The sequence below is a fragment of the Magnolia sinica genome, chromosome 6 (genome assembly GCF_029962835.1).
Source record: "Magnolia sinica isolate HGM2019 chromosome 6, MsV1, whole genome shotgun sequence".
Classification (NCBI taxonomy): Eukaryota; Viridiplantae; Streptophyta; class Magnoliopsida; order Magnoliales; family Magnoliaceae; genus Magnolia; species Magnolia sinica.
In genome coordinates, this window is record NC_080578.1 from 30,497,703 (window position 1) to 30,513,837 (window position 16,135).

A 16,135-nucleotide genomic window follows, 5' to 3' on the forward strand; every position below is an offset into this window, starting at 1 on the left:
CTTGATTCGTGGGCGTGTGTGAATTTGATCCCCTACTCGGTCAGCTTAGTATATATCAATTAAAACCTACCAAGACCACACTCTAACTCATTGATCATTCGATTTGTATACAGAGGATGTGGTTGTCTACTATCCATTAGATTTTTTTATTTTAGATACACAACCTGTCATTGATGATAACACTTAGATTTATGTCATCCTTGGTCGCCCATTCCTAGCCACATCGAACATTAAATAGGTATTTATCAGATTGGTGTTGGTGTTGGTTGCCCAATATAATTCAGAAATTGAACAAATGAATATAAAGATTTCTTTCCTATATGAGGAGTTGGAAGAGCAAATCTACATGAAGCAACTAGAGGGGTTCGAAATTCATATGTCAAAGAATAAGGTTTGTAGGTTGAGGAGGTCGTTGTACAACTTAAAATAGTTACCTAGGTAGGGGTATAAGAAATTTAATACTTTTATTATAAATAAAAAATTTACCAGAAGTAAATATGATCATTATGTCTAGTTTAAGGCACCGAGTGATTGAGAATTCATTATAATATAGTATTATATGTTGATGAGATGCTTATCGTCAGCCATAAAATGTTTGAGATCAATATATAGAAGACCCCATTATCAGGGACATTCAAAATGAAATATCTGAGAGCTGTAAGGAGGATTCTTGGCATTGATATATATAGTGATAGGGAGAGGAGCATGTTACAGTTGTTTCATGTAGAATGCCTTGAATAAGTATTAGTGAAGTTTGGGATGCCTAAAGCTAAACCACTTGCCACACCCCATGCTGCTCACTTTCGAATTTCTTCAAAGCAATACCCCATTATGAAGAAAAGCATATTATGTTTCGCGTGCCCTACTTGAGCACACTTGATAGTTTGATGTATGTTATAGTGTTTATGAGACTAGATATTTCACATACAATCAGTGTTATGAGTAGATACATGTTAAACCCCAACAAGAAACATTGGAAGGAAATAAAATGGCCACTTCATCATCTACGAGGTACGATAAACTACATTTTGACATTTAAAATATCATATAAAAAAATTGCTAGGCTATGCGAATGCCGATTATATAGGGTATATGGACAACATAAGGTTGACTTCTAGCTACTCGTTTGTTCTAGCAGGTAGAGGGATTAGTTAGATGTCGAAGCTTCAGTCTATGATTGCTCTTTCCACAACTGAAGTTGACTATATAGCAATGATTAAGGAATTTAAGGAAGGTGTTTAGTTGAGAGAAATGATGAACGAGGTTAGGTTTCAGCAGGAGGTCATGTTAATTAATTGTGACAATGAAAGTACAATCAAGTTGGTAAAGAATTCTGTTTACCATTTTAAAACAAAACATATTGATGTCCGTCATCATTTTATCCACTAGGTGGTTGAGGAATGAGGAGTTAATCTCGAGAAGATCTACACAAGCATGAATCTAGTGAATATGCTTACAAAGGTGATTCCCACAAAAAAGTTCAAATTATGTTCGATTTCTCTTGGTCTGACAAAGGTTTGATGAAGACGGAGTGTATATGAGGAGTAATGACAATGGTGAAGTTATGATGGAGATGATTAGAAATGTAACTTGAAGTTGTGGATCATGATGATTGAAGCCATTCTGGATTGTTATTTAGATGTCTTAAATCTCTACATGAAATAGGGGTCTCGATCAATCGAATATGGGGGACCAATCGATTGGCACAATTCAAAAAATACTTGTAAAGTCTTTGGACATTTTTTAGCATGTTTGATTGATCGAATATGGGAGCTCGATCGATCGAGGGTTGCTCATTTGATGGTTAGATCAGCGGCGCGTGTCATTTTACGTAATTGGGTAAATTATTTCCTATTCCAGTTGTAATGCTATATATATATATGTAAAAATGGGAATATGGTTTCAAAGACATTGAAGGGCTTGTTTTAGAGGGAGGTAGGGTTTTTAGAAGGGTTTTGCATTTGTAAGTAAGATCTATCTCTTGTAATTCACTTTCATGGTGGATTCACTATCGCTTTCTATCATGGTATTTTTTCGCAAGGGGTATTCCATGCAAAATTATGTGTTCTAGTACATGCTTTGTTGTGTTTATCTTTCACATGTTTGATTCTAATTTGGGGTTTGCTTCTGCGGTCCCCTTAGAAAAGTTGTGTGGCAGTTGTTTCTTTGTTGTGGGGCATTTATGTGTAAGTCGTGTGGCATTTGTGTGGAATGAATTTGGCACTTGTGTGAAAGTAGTGTGACATTTATATGCAAGTAGTATGTCATTTGTGTAGAATGAATGTCACACTTGTATGAAAATAATGTGGCATCGGAATGGATTCTTATACATCTCAGAATATGATGGGGATTACCCTCATTAAGGACCAAACCATGACACAACCCATGTAGGATAAAAGTGTGAAATATCATCCTTAAATGTACATTTGAATGGATCAAATCACACACATTTGAACTATCGTTTTCCTACTTTATTATAGTTTGACAATTCAATGAAGTGTTACTATAATCATGTGAGATTTTCAAATCACTAGGCCGAAGTATGTCCTTAGTGATTTCTAGCTAGTGGGGTCAATGTACATATCTTGTGATTTTTGTACTTTTGCTCATGATACTTGCATGAGGTCGATGTATGTCACTTTGTTGGTGTCCGATCATGTCAGGGTAGTTTTATATGTCATGAGTTAGTCCTTTATGTGTTGTTCTTTTCTATGAGAGAAAATAGGGTATTCATAATTGGTTATTGTAAATCAAATTAATAAAGGGATTAACCTAATCATGCATCCATAGTACATTTGATTTCGTTACATAATCACTTGGGATTCATGGACCATGAGGCCGATGTATGTCCTTAGTAATTCCCGACTAGTAGGGTTGATGTATGTCCCATATTATTTGCGGGTCATTATTTCATGGCTCTCGCATGAGGTCGTAGTATGTCACTTTGTGATTCCTAGATTATGTCGTGGTAGTCTTACATCGTGGGTTTATTCACAAGTTCACGATGGATGTACATTCCCAAACCGATGTGCATTCATACATTCATACATTTACTCAATATTATATCTTGCTATAACTATTGTGATTGTTTTACTTGTTTTCATGCACTATACTTGTCTATAATAATGGATGTGTAATCTTAGGGGGGAATTTTTACTGAGTTGGTCAATCGCCCTTTCATTGTCAACAACAACAAATAGGTGATGTCATACTAGTAGACATAGACGTGCCTGGAGAATCAATCAAGGATGACATGGGTAAGATTTATTTGGACTTGATACTTGAACAAATTTTAAGCTTTATAATGTCCCTAGATGGGTGGACATTTGAATTAATTTAGTAATGTTTGAAATTCTAATAGTAAAGTTTGATTTATCTCTCTTTTGTTTGATGCATACCATGCGAATGCAAATTACAAAAAGTATATTGAAAGAAATGGTATGCATTTGTTCATCATTTAGCTAACACCCTCAAATTCGGGATCTAAGTCACTGATACTCGGGTGCCGAGTTTGGGGGCATTATAAAAGACATCACCTTTTTTTTAAGATATCCCATATTTTATACCGAAAGCTTCTGCATTGTTCTGCCACTTCCAATTTTGGGACCTACTAACACCATTGGGTAGGTTGATATTGAGACTCATTGTCTTGCCTCATCTAACTCATTAGTTGTAGAACCTAATGTTTCCACTTCATCGAGTGATCTTCCCATTTCCTTCTGGAAAGCTACATGTATTATTTTTCCTCGAGTTCAATATTGTACTACCTATAGTATTGATCATTCGATTGGTAATCACGTTTCTTATACCCATCTTTCATCATCATTTTGTGCATTTCTTTCTCTAATTTCACTTATTTCCGTTCCTTCAACAGTTGCAGAGGCCTTGAAAGATTCACAATGGAAGGCAGCAATCCTTGATAAGATGATTGTCATTGACAGGCAAGGACATGGGAACTTTTTTCCTCTTCCTCAAGGACGACACATAGTGGGGTGTAAGTGGGTCTACACTCTCAAATACAACCCCGATGGGACAATTGCATAATACAAAGCTCTCTTGTTGCCAAAGAATTCACTCAAAAGTTTGGTATTGATTATCACGATACCTTCCCTCCTGTAGCTAAGCTCACCTCCATTTGTATTCCTCTCTCCATTATCACTCATCATAAGTGACTCCTTCATTAACTTGACATCAAGAATGTCTTTTTACACAAGCATCTATGAGAAAATATCTATATGTGCATGCCACCTGGATTTCAAATTTCTAGTTTAAAGGAAAAGTGTGCCAACTGAAGAAGACACTATATGGTCTGAAACAATCTCCCCGTGCTTGGTTTGAATGCTTAAGTAACATTATGCTACATATTGGGTTTCGACGGTGTACTTTCGATCTATGTTCATTAAAAAGCACGGGGCTTACTTAACTATTATCGTTGTATATGTGGATGAAATTGTAGTGATGGGCAACAACCCGGATGACATCACATCATTTAAGAGATTCTTAGCTTACTAGTTTGAAATAAATGACCTTAGTCCATTATGTTATTTTCTTTGTTTGAAAGTATACTCTTGACCTCTTGAAAATCATAAGGATGTTAGAATCACGTCCTATAAATTCACCTATCAAGGAAAATCATTGGTTATTTTTAATGAAATCAGTTTCTTTTGCTGAACCTGACTCTTATTGGTGATTAGTTGGAAAACTCATCTCTTTGCCTATTATTTGACCTAATATCACTTGTGTTGTCAATGTGGTTAGTAAATTCATGCAGAATATATGTTCAAATCATCTTCATGTGGTTCATCGCATTCTTCATTATATAAATTCATCTGTAAGGAAAACCATTTTTCTATACCAACAATAGACATCTCAATGTACGTGTTTATTGCGATGCTATCAGGGTCAATTGTGCTAGCAATCGGCGCTCTACCATGGGTGTCTATACATTTGTTGGGGGTAACTTAGTTTCTTAAAAAAGCTAAAAAAAAAAAAAAAAGCAGGGTGTCATTGCCAGTTCTTCAGTAGAGGCCGAGTATAGAACGATTAGACATGCCACCAATGAAATTTTGTGGTTACATTCCTTCCTTTCTGAATTGGGTGTTCTCCTTATATATTAATCTCTTTTTTTGTGACAATCAAACAACGATACGTATTGCCTCCAATTCAATATTTCATGAACATACTAAACATAAATATGTTTATTGTCACTTTGTTCGGGAAAAACTAAAGGATGGTATTATTAATACTCTTTACCTTTCTTCTAAGGACTAACTTGCCTATAATTTTCACCAAGGCAGTCACTAGCATTCATCTATCTGATATTATTTTCAAGCTAGGAATGTGTGATCTGTATGCTCTATCTTAAGGGGGAGTTTTAAAGTGATGTTAAAGTAAGGACATTATGTATTAGATGGTCCTATGGACTATAATTTTATTTTCAAATATTTTATTATTATAAATCAGAAAGGGGAATAGAGAATACAAACTCACCCTAATTAAAACCTAATTGTGATTTACATCTACTACAAGAAAGTCGGCCTTTAGCCTCAATTTTTTAGCCTCAGTTGAAAAAATGGAGGCTAAATGTGTTTTTTAGCCTCAGTTGCTAAGGAACTGAGGCTAAAAGTTCATTTTTCACCTCAGTTGCTAGGTAATTGAGGCTAAAAGTCTACTTTTTAACCTCAGTTGCATAGGAACCGAGGCGAAAGGTCTACTTTTTAGCCTCAGTTGCATAGGAACCGAGGCGAAAGGTCTAATTTTCAGCCTCAGTTGCATAGGAACCGAGGCGAAAAATTTACATTTTACCCTCAGTTGTATAGGAACCGAGGTGAAAGGTCTACTTTTTAGCCTCAGCTGCATAAGAACCGAGGCGAAAGGTCTAATTTTTAGCCTTAGTTGCATAGGAACCGAGGCGAAAAGTCTACTTTTTAGCCTTAGTTGCATAGGAACCGAGGCAAAAGGTCTAATTTTTAGCTTCATTTACATAAGAACTGAGGCGAAAAATCTACATTTTTGCCTCAGTTGCAGAGAAACTGAGGCAAAAAGTCTACTTTTTAGCCTCAGTTACATAGAAACTGAGGCGAAAGGTCTACTTTTTAGCCTCAGTTACATAAAAACTGAGGCGAAAGGTCTACTTTTTAGCTTCCTTTACATAGAAACCGAGACAAAAGGTCTACATTTTAACCTCAGTTGCATAGGAACCGAGGCGAAAGGTCTAGATTTTAACCTCAATTGCATAGGAACCATGGTGAAAGACCTAAGCCTAAATTGTATAGGTACGGTAACCAGCTTAAGTTGTAGAGATACTGAGGCCGAAACCCTACTTTTAGCCTCAGTTACAAATCGAGGCCAAAACTCTACGTTTTCAACCTCAATTACGAACCGAGGCCAAAAGTTTACTTTGTATGAAAAAGAAAGTATTACTATTTCACAGTTTTTACTCTTTTTCTTACAAGAGTGGCTGACTTCCCTGTGATCCAAACCGTTGATATGAAGGACCTCACTCTGAAGTACAACGGTCCAGCTTCTCAACCCCTCTTTGCTTTTATTTATATTTATTTTTGCTAAGCCCATGCACGTGTAAACCTCAGCTAACGTACATGCCAGCAAATACACCAGCATGACATATGATTGCAAAATCCAAGCCATTCATTGGAAGGGCATCATTATATAGATTCACTATCCTTGGAACCAGATCGGTCCACTAGACAGGTGGGCCACAATTAATTGAAAAAAATCAACTGAAGTTTTATAACACGTCCATTTACTTCTGATTTAGTGGCCCAAAAAATGAGTGGACCACCTTTATATCCTTATAAAAGCATATATACAGTGAGATCTACATGATGAATGGAATGGATTTATTTCATCTATATGCCATGCTGTCATACGTGGTGGCTTATGCACTAGGTGAGTTGTACACGCGTGTCGGCTTAACAGTCTTTAAAGAACGAAGCTGACGCATTTCATTACGGTCGCTACGTTTTCCAATCAATCCGTAGCTCAAGCCCTAATTTTTCATCTTCTGAATCTCTTCGCCGATTTCAGGTACTCGATCTCTTTTTTTTTTCTACTGATTTCTCTCGAAAATTAGAAATCGGGGTAGAAATCTCTCATTTACTTGCTTTTTCCCCATTTGGCCGTTCAAAATCCAATTTTCGCATTTTTTGGTTCGATCTGAGGAGTTTTTTTTGCTGATTTCACTGAAATCTTGCTCAAGAAGTGGAAAATCCTGTTGTTTTTGCATTGTAATATCAGCGATTAGGGTTTGGTGTTCGATCTGAGAGCAAAACCTTGTTCTCTGCTGTGAAATTTGCTCCTCCATTGCCGATTTCTGTGGAGGCTAGATAAACAAGGGGCATATACACCGATTGCAACTCCTCATCGAAACGAACCCTAGCTCTTCTCTCTGTCTTCTCCAATATTTCTTTCGTCTTCATCAGATCTACCGTCTCTCTCTCTCTCTCTCTCTCTCTCTCTCTCTCTCTCTCTCTCCCTCCCCCGATCATCAGATCCTTAAAAGACTGAGCTTTTTTCCACTTATAGATTTTTTTTTCTCAATTTTTAGTGCTTAATCTATTTTAATATGAATCCATGTCTCTCGATTCTGAGAGATTTCATTGGATTTTGATCCGATTCTTGCTGATAGATCTGTTTTCCTTTCGAATCTCAATGTTTGGAGCTTTGATTTTCCACTTAGGGTTTGATTTTTGTAATTTTTTCTTGATTTCTGGTGCTTGATCTGTTTTGATCTTGATCCAACTTATGTCTCTTTATTCTTAGAGATTTCGTTGGATTTTGTTTCGATTCTTGCTGATTTAAGTTGTAATTTAGGTTTTTGTATTTAGATTTTAGAGATTTATCTTTGATTTATGTAATATCATGTATTTGAAATATATTTTGAGATTTCATTGGATTTTCTGTTTCTTTTGGTGATTTGAAATACACGAACCTGCAATAAAACACAGATTCTTAGGAACCTTCAATTGCTTCTTATCTACTAGTAGTACATGCGACTCTGATCTCCTGTTAGAAATTATCTCTGCTCATACTTCCTTGCTATCAAAACTGTTGCCAATTCACAACTTAATCCATGTGGGAAGACATTTGCTGAATTTTCTCTTCCTATGCTTTGTCCTGCAACTTGTTTCAGTGCAACACCATCTCGTTTATACCAAACCAACAACCTATAATAGCTCGATAGAGTCTTGCCTTCAATGGTTTTAGCTTAGTATAGGAGTTGGTTCTCTGTTCTCCTTCTGATATTAGTGTGACTTCCCTTACAAATGTTGCTTCCGCATTGTGTACAAGCTATGAGGAAACAGTATGCATCAGTACTTTTTCCTTTGTTAATCATGCCCAATAAGTGATAAAAGTATGCATCCAGTCACTCAACAGCATAATGCAACTTACCTTCATAATTTCAGGATCTTTCCAAGGTCCTTTATTAGAACTTACCTTCATAATTTCAAGATCTTTCCAAGGTCCTTTATTAGACCTAAGGCATGCTCCTTCAACAGAACAGGTGCATGAGCCACCCAAGAAGTCTGGAAGTTGACTAAAAGAAGATACAATCTGAAAAATGAGAAAACATCCTACATTTTGGAAAACTCAACAGTAAAAGCACAAGGAAAAAATCAACATACCTCGAGTCAATGACTTCAAGTAATTTACTCTGGAATTTGGATCCTAACACCTGCATATTTAGCACCCAAACATATTCGCCCAAAGCGGCAGAAAGCTATAAAATCAGCACAGTCCCCAAAGGAAGGTCTCTTACTTATATTTTTTCCATAGTATTTGGATCAAGAAATTTCTTTACACTCATCCAAGCCATCTTGAAAGCAGTACCAGCATTAACAATGAACATCTGATGTAATGTCTGCATAAAATAAATTAATAGGTTAAATAATTCACCAAAAAACTTTTGGAGCATGAACATTCCCAGTGACAAAAAGAATTAGGTACCTCAGGATAGTAATTCGAATCAATTTTCTGCATGCCAGCAAGGAGGTCCCAAGCACACTTTGTTAAATTTTTTGTCCCCTGTGTCTCACAAATGAACCCATGTGAGGTAAATGTGTCATCCATATTAATGCAAATGGACCCAAATCTCCAAAGAGACGAGAATCCCTCTAATCTAAAAGATACAAAGTGTATTCAAAATGCAAAAAGCCAACTGCAACAAAGGAACAAACATGCCACATACCAAGCCATGAACATCCATGATCGTTGTTGTGGAATTAATGCGCCTTTTTGCCGCAATTGAACATGCAAGAAATTTCTCACGAAAGACCCTCTCATACTCCTGTACATGATACTTAAGTAGCGATCTACTATAGTGATGTGTATAAGCCTGTTTGGTTCGGCTTTACCAAGCCTCTCAATGTAGATGGGTCTCCCTTCTTTATCAACTCCATGGTACCCCTGAGGGTAAAAATGCAAACATTTCTTTTTGTAAAAAAATAATAATTACGCAAGCTAGGTGCTCTCTTCAATGTATATGGCATTTCAGATGTGCATCAAAGACAACTTACAAAAGTTGGAGTAATGTGTGCTCAGTTTTCCTTTATGACAACATATTCTACAATCTAGTGGTAGTAATGTGTGCTCAGATGAGCATGGCACTCAGCTGACTATGCCGCTATAGTAGTTTCTACAACCATGCTTTTAACTTAAGCTACATTAGGATGTGCAGTTGATTTAAATTAAATTTCAACAAGTAAGATATCCAAAATTGGATTACTCCCATTTTATTTAGTGAGTGATATGTTCCAAGTTGCAATTGCATTTATTTTAAGTTGGACTTGAAACAAAAACAATTGCAGCAATGTTGAGAGAAAACTGCATCTATAATCAGAAAATTACACTACAAGAAATGTGCGCATCAGCGGCGCACGTCCATAGGCGGCCACAACGAACTGCCCGTGTAAACGGCAAATGAGAGGCATTTTTACGTGGCTGCCCCTGTACGAATAAGCCACCGCCGCTGTAAAAACAGAAAGGGCTTTTCACCTCCCGCGTCCTCAAATCCGAGCGGCAAAATTTCTCTCCCAAAACCATCTTCCCTCTTCTCTCCCCAAATCGTCTCATCCCCAAATCGTGCACACGCCAATATTTCTCTCCCAAAACCCTTCTTCCCTCTTCTCTTCCAAATCGCCCCATCCCCAAATCCCGAAAGTCTCTCTCTCTCCAACGACCCTCCACTCCTCAATCGATTGTTCCTCTCTTGCTCTCGGTCTCGATTTTCCTCTCTCTCTCTCTATCTCTTTCATTGAAGATGGTCGGTTTGTCGTCCACGCCGACATCGACGCTGATAGAGGTGAGTTTGGGGATGATCAGATCTCTGAGTTCAAGGAGGCATTTGGCATGTTTGAGAAGGACAGAGACAGTCCGATCCATCCCTTCGAACTTCACTTTTCCCCCCTTTTCTACTGGAAATCTGTTGATTTTATGATTTATTAATAGCATTTTTATTGTTGAGGATTTTTTTATGGAAATCTGTTGATCACTTGGTTGTGTAGAAAGGGGAAGTTGAATGAAGCATAAATGATGTTTGACGAAATGCGTAAGAGAGGGATAAGTGCCGCTAATGCAATATTTGCTGCTTTGGTTTATGGAGGGGATAAGATAGCTTGATGTGAGTGTTTACCATGGGCTGATCAAGGGTTTGTTGAAGCTTAGGAAGGGAAAGGAAGACACTCAAGTGTTTAGAATAGCACTTGTTTAGCCTATGTTACTCTATCCATGTCGTGTCTCATAGGTTTTGGCTCTTTCATGAATTTAGTATTTTGATGCTACACCAGTATATCTTGTCCTGATTTTATTATTGTTCAATTTCTATAGGCTGAGACTCAACAATACGGGGCTGAAGAGCTATAAAGCATTAAACAAATACGGGTTTGTTAGTGGTGCTCTATTTAATGTAGAAGTTGTCCATATTCAGGGACGGTTTGGTAGACGCCTAAATTGAGTTCATCTCATATTCGTCAATCTTTATCATGTATTAGAGATCACATTTCAGGATTAAAAAGAATCTTGATAACCAACATTCATTATCTCTAATACATATTATGAGTAAATAAAATGAGATGAACTCATTTTTAAGTGTCTAGTAAACAACCCTGTATATAATGCATGAAAATGTTTCCTTGTTATTGTTTCTATACATATTTTTAATATTGTTGAATCTTAAAATTTTTTATATTGAAGCATGTTTTTAACTTTTTTGTTTTTTTTGGTTTGAGCTGTGCATTTCTTGTTTGAGCTGCTGGCTTGAAAATCTTATGGTTGTTGGAACAATGGTGCAGTGTCTGCTTATTATCCACTTGCCTGCTCCTTGCACTGGAGGGGCGCATGGGGAAGAATTTCCAATCCGCTAAAGTTGCTGCAAATCTTTAGTCGCGGTTCTGGCTCTTATGCAGCGGTTGCACTGGAGGGGCGCATGGGGAAGAATTTCTTATATGACTTCAAATTCTGATCCTTCCAAGAATTATAAAAAATCACAGGAGGCTACAGTTCTGCCTAGCCCATCTGTGGATGAAATAAATGTTGCCAATAAAAACTTAATGATGGATGGAGAGTTTCAAATTGCTGGGCCTGAACAAGAGGTTTGTGTTCTGCCTCTCTCACATTGCTTGGACTTTTTCGTTGTCTGAATGTAGATTTCATTCATATCGCAGGCACACACAGTTAGGCTTGAGAGTGTTGTCGAGTAGGCAGGTTGGTTATATTTACTCTAGAGCCTTTCTATTCAGTCCATTTGACATGAGATCCTCATTTCTACAATCCAATGATCTTCTAATCATAGTATTGTTTGTCAGCTGAAGTTATGGATGAGGTGCCTATAGATGAAATTGATTTTTCATGGTTTTCTGGCAATTTACGACGGGATGACTGTTATAATGGTCGTGACCGTTGGAGTATATCCGATGGCAACAACTTTAGAGACTGGCCAACATTATTTATCTGACAAAAGCAAGGTCATTTGATGCTTTCTTTAATACTAGTGAATATTTTTTTTGTCCAGATTTCCATCATTATTTAACTGCACAAATGCGGCCAATGGGAAGCTCGTATGGGGCAGTTCCTTGGCAAGAAGTGAGAGTCCCTGGATCCAATTCATCTTTATAGACAATCATCTCTTAGATGTAGATTTTTTTGGTGCATGGTTCAGTGTCATCATCTTGAACCTGAAATTGGGTTTTGGAACTTGTAACCAGGGTCTTTTAGCTCCTCTGCATTTTGTTTGCTGATTCTCACTATATTTTAGCTTCTCTCTTCTTTTTTGTTCTTTACATAGTTTCTTGTGGCTCCACATATCTAGGTCTCATCTTTTTGTGTAGGGCAAGAATCTGATATTTTCTTTTCTTTTTGTGCAGGGTGAGAATCTGATATTTTCTATTTTTACTCTGTTTATGGGAGTAACTGCTGATCAACTAATGGCTGGATAGATAAATGTTGGAGTATCTTGGATTCATCAGCTGAGTATTATTGCCTAGATGACTTATGGAAGCAACAGTTAAGAGTTAAGTGGTTCATGTTTACAGGTGGTTGATTTGTTACATTTCTTTCGTTTCATTCTTGTTTTGTTTGTTGAATAGACTTTTTATCGGTCTTGTTCATATGTATTAGAGATCAAGGAGTTTTATCTGTTTTTGTCTCTTATGCATTCATGCAAATTTGATTAATTTACAGTTTATAGCTAATCCAACAGTTCCTTCCATGTTAAGTGAAAGGAAGTGACAAACCATAGTCTATGCAAATTTTCTTTTCTTCACTTGTGTATTCACTACAAGAAATCTCTGTATCAGCAGCGCACTCTCACTGGCGGCCCCAACGAAACGCCAGTGTAGATATAAAATGTGCGGCGTTTTTACGTGGCCGCCCGTGTACGGATAAGCCACTGCTGCTGGAATAATTAAAAAAAAGTCTTTTCCCCTTCCGAATATCATCCCCAAATCATGCCCGCTGTATTTCTCTCCAAAACCCTTTTTTACCTCCTCTCCCAAATCACACCATCTCCGAATCGCGCGCGCGCCAATATTTCTCTCCCAAAAACCTTTCTTCCCTCTTCTCTCCCAAATCGCCCCATCCCCAAATCTCGCTTTGAATTGCACTTCAGACTCTTGCTCCTGCTCATGTTTCCTAAATATTTCTACATGTTTACTTTTTGAAACAAACACATCCCCGCTCCTATGACTGAATTTGATGCCGCTTCGCTTCATGCTTAGTGCAACTATAGTTCCAAGCTTTTAGTTTCCATCACTAGCGTATGGATAAAATGTGAATCTAGCATTTTTTGAAAACAGTGGTTTCTCGTGTGTTATTTCTTTGGCAGAGATCTCAGCTTCAACAACTTGACAGGCAATGTTCCGATCTCCTTGGAGAAGTTGCAAAAACTAGATTTCATGTAAGACACTTTCTTTCAATGATTATATTTAGTAGAGTTGATTATTTTGCTCATCTTTGGAAATGCTGATAGCAATGGCTCTGTTCAGGTTCTTGACCAGCAACAGGCTTGCCGGACCTATACCTCACTGGATTTTGAAAACAAATAGAAGTGTGCATGAGTCTCTTTTCCTCTTGAGATTATCTTTGCCTGTTAATTGTTTCTATGTAAGTTTGTATGCATCTTTCCATTGCATACTGTTTCTATGGATTGGAAATGTATTTTAAATTGTACAAACAGAAACTTGCAGTTCCACAGCCTCAATCTGAGTCACAAACACAAATTCAGTCTCCCCAACAAATTTCTCAAACCTAGCAGGTTGAGACTCAGCTCAGGCAGCAACAGCTGGTACAACTCCAGCAACAGTCTTTATCTTCATCGTTCAGTAACTTATTACACATTCTTGTATATGTCAAAGGTTACTATTGTTCATTGTGTAACTCTTGCAAATTGGCCACCATGTATCAAAGGAATGCAGAGATGTCCTGCCATTCCAACGCTTTCATCGCATTACCAAGTTCTATTCTTCTTCTCTCAATAACCCATTTAATCAGATTCCTAAAGCCTCCAGGTTTTCTTATTTCCTAAATCACCATGCAATCATTGACATTTAAGTAAAAAGAAGGGAAAATCAGTTGAAAGTGACAGAACAAAGCTTGTTTTTTCAACTTGTCTATTGCAAATTTGCAATTTCTATATTCAGTTAGGGGTTGTTTGGATTGGTGGAAATGGAAAATAAAAAAGTAGCCAAGGAAAACATCCATCTTTTTTGTGTTAAAATAAGCTCTTTGCGGATTAAAACACTCGATTTGGGCGACTTGGATGAATCAAAGTTCTGTAGGCCATTTTGGAGAAAATTTGAAAAAGATGCAAGTTTCAATTTCTTTTCTTTCTAGTTTCTTGCTGGAATAGATATGGGATGAATTTTAATCCATGTAGTAGATTAGGTCTTTTAATCCAATTTTCGTTGCAGGGAGTGTTTAGCAAAGTCAAGTCAGTGGTAATGGTGGATACTCACAATCTCATGATCAGGTGAGATATGGTTGCCTTGAATGTTTGTTTCTAAGCCTTTTCTGTCTTATTTGGATTGAGTTTATCTTGATTTTACATAAGCTTTGATGGAGATGTGAGTACAGGTTATATATACAGACATGGGTCCACCAGATGAACAGTCGGTATCAGTAGGCTGTGTAAAGGATAGATGACCTCTTTTACTTTTATTTCATTATTGTTGGATTTATCAATTCTTAGAAATGTATGAGTTTTTTTACCAGTGCATCTACCAATATTTATGTATTCTACACTGTCTGTATATGAATATTCATATTGGCCTTTGTGGAAATTTTTTTTAATACAACCCACCACTGACTGTGGGCTGTATACACAGCCATACCACCGTGTGTACAGCTGCATACACAGTTGCAAATAGGTTACTATACACAAACTGCTATGCATACAGATGCTATATTTTAGCATGCAAACCTTTTTTTCCTGACTGGATTGGGCACTATCAGGGCAAGTAGGTTACTATACACAAACTACATTGGTTGTTCATTGACTTTCACATAACAACATTTTCTTGGAAAGTAATTCCTGTTGGAGATATTTCTTTCAGTAATTCTTGCTGGTCAATGGAAGCGTGTTGCATGTCAAAACTTAGTTCATTTTTTTAATACTTCAAATGGATCCTAGTGGTTGAATATTGCATCAATTCATTTTTTAAAACTTAGTGATTTGACTAATCGTGTGCTCTATTCTCTTTCCAACTGCTATCATCTGAAGACTTCTCAATAGGGGAAGAACTCCAAACAGGAGATCTTGTTGGTTGATTCAACTCATCCTGTCCTCTGTCTTCATTCCAACCACCAATGTCTGAAGATCTCTCCGTATGGGTACCCTTTGGGCTCCGACTACCACAGACAGAATTAGATTGACTGTGCATCTTATCCTTATCCCAAACACATGGTTTGGCAGATGAATCATTCGGTTGGTTCCAACAATTTACATCTTGGGATTTAGCATCTTTAACCCTCTCATTTCCTACATCATTTGATTTCCAACTTTCCCAGGGAGTAGATTGATCAGATTGAACGGGCTGCTTCTTTTGCACTTCCGTTCTATTCCAATAATTAAATCCAGGATACTCCTCTGCTATTGGTCTTTTAGATTCACTTGCCTGTGTTTCCTTCTTATTACTATTCCAGCCACCCCATGCATTAGACTAATCTGACTGTGTCTGGTGCTTTTTCGCATCTCCCATACTATTACTGTCCCAGCCACCGTGAGCATTAGGCTGATCTGCTTGCGTCTGGTGCATCTTTTCCGCATCTCCCACACTATTACTGCCCCAGCCACCCCAAGCATTAGACTGATCTGATTGCATATGTTGCTTCTTTTTCGCATCTCCAATACTATTCCAAGAACTAGTTCCGGGCAACTCTAATGATTGGATAGGTTGAGTTGCCTGTGTTTCCATTTTATTAGTATCCCAACTAAAAAAAATTACCTTCCTAGCACATTTGAAGTGTCAGCTATTAGGTCCCTAATCAAACAGTTTGTGAAGAACCATGGTGTGTGTATTGAATAAACTTGAGTGAGATGTGTTCAAGAAGGTCCTGCACACATCTCACTTAACCATTGCCAAGATTCCATTGACCTGATGTTCCAACAGGTTAAAAGCAGAGT

General features: G+C 37.4%; 2 long non-coding RNA genes and 1 pseudogene across 2 annotated transcripts; 2 read left to right on the forward strand and 1 right to left on the reverse strand.

Moving 5' to 3' along the window:
- Window positions 1-8,148: 8,148 nt before the first annotated feature.
- Window positions 8,149-9,849, reverse strand: LOC131249581 (phosphatidylinositol/phosphatidylcholine transfer protein SFH13-like; annotated as a pseudogene).
- A 91-nt stretch (window positions 9,850-9,940) lies between these two features.
- Window positions 9,941-11,430, forward strand: LOC131249951 (uncharacterized). Its single transcript, XR_009172923.1, has 3 exons — window positions 9,941-10,370; window positions 10,528-10,899; window positions 11,310-11,430. It is a non-coding gene; the product is annotated as an uncharacterized LOC131249951 (long non-coding RNA).
- Window positions 11,431-12,404: 974 nt separating this feature from the next.
- LOC131249952 (uncharacterized) lies at window positions 12,405-15,036 on the forward strand. The gene is made up of 3 exons (XR_009172924.1): window positions 12,405-12,548; window positions 13,340-13,411; window positions 13,500-15,036. It is a non-coding gene; the product is annotated as an uncharacterized LOC131249952 (long non-coding RNA).
- The last annotated feature ends 1,099 nt before the right edge of the window (window positions 15,037-16,135 follow it).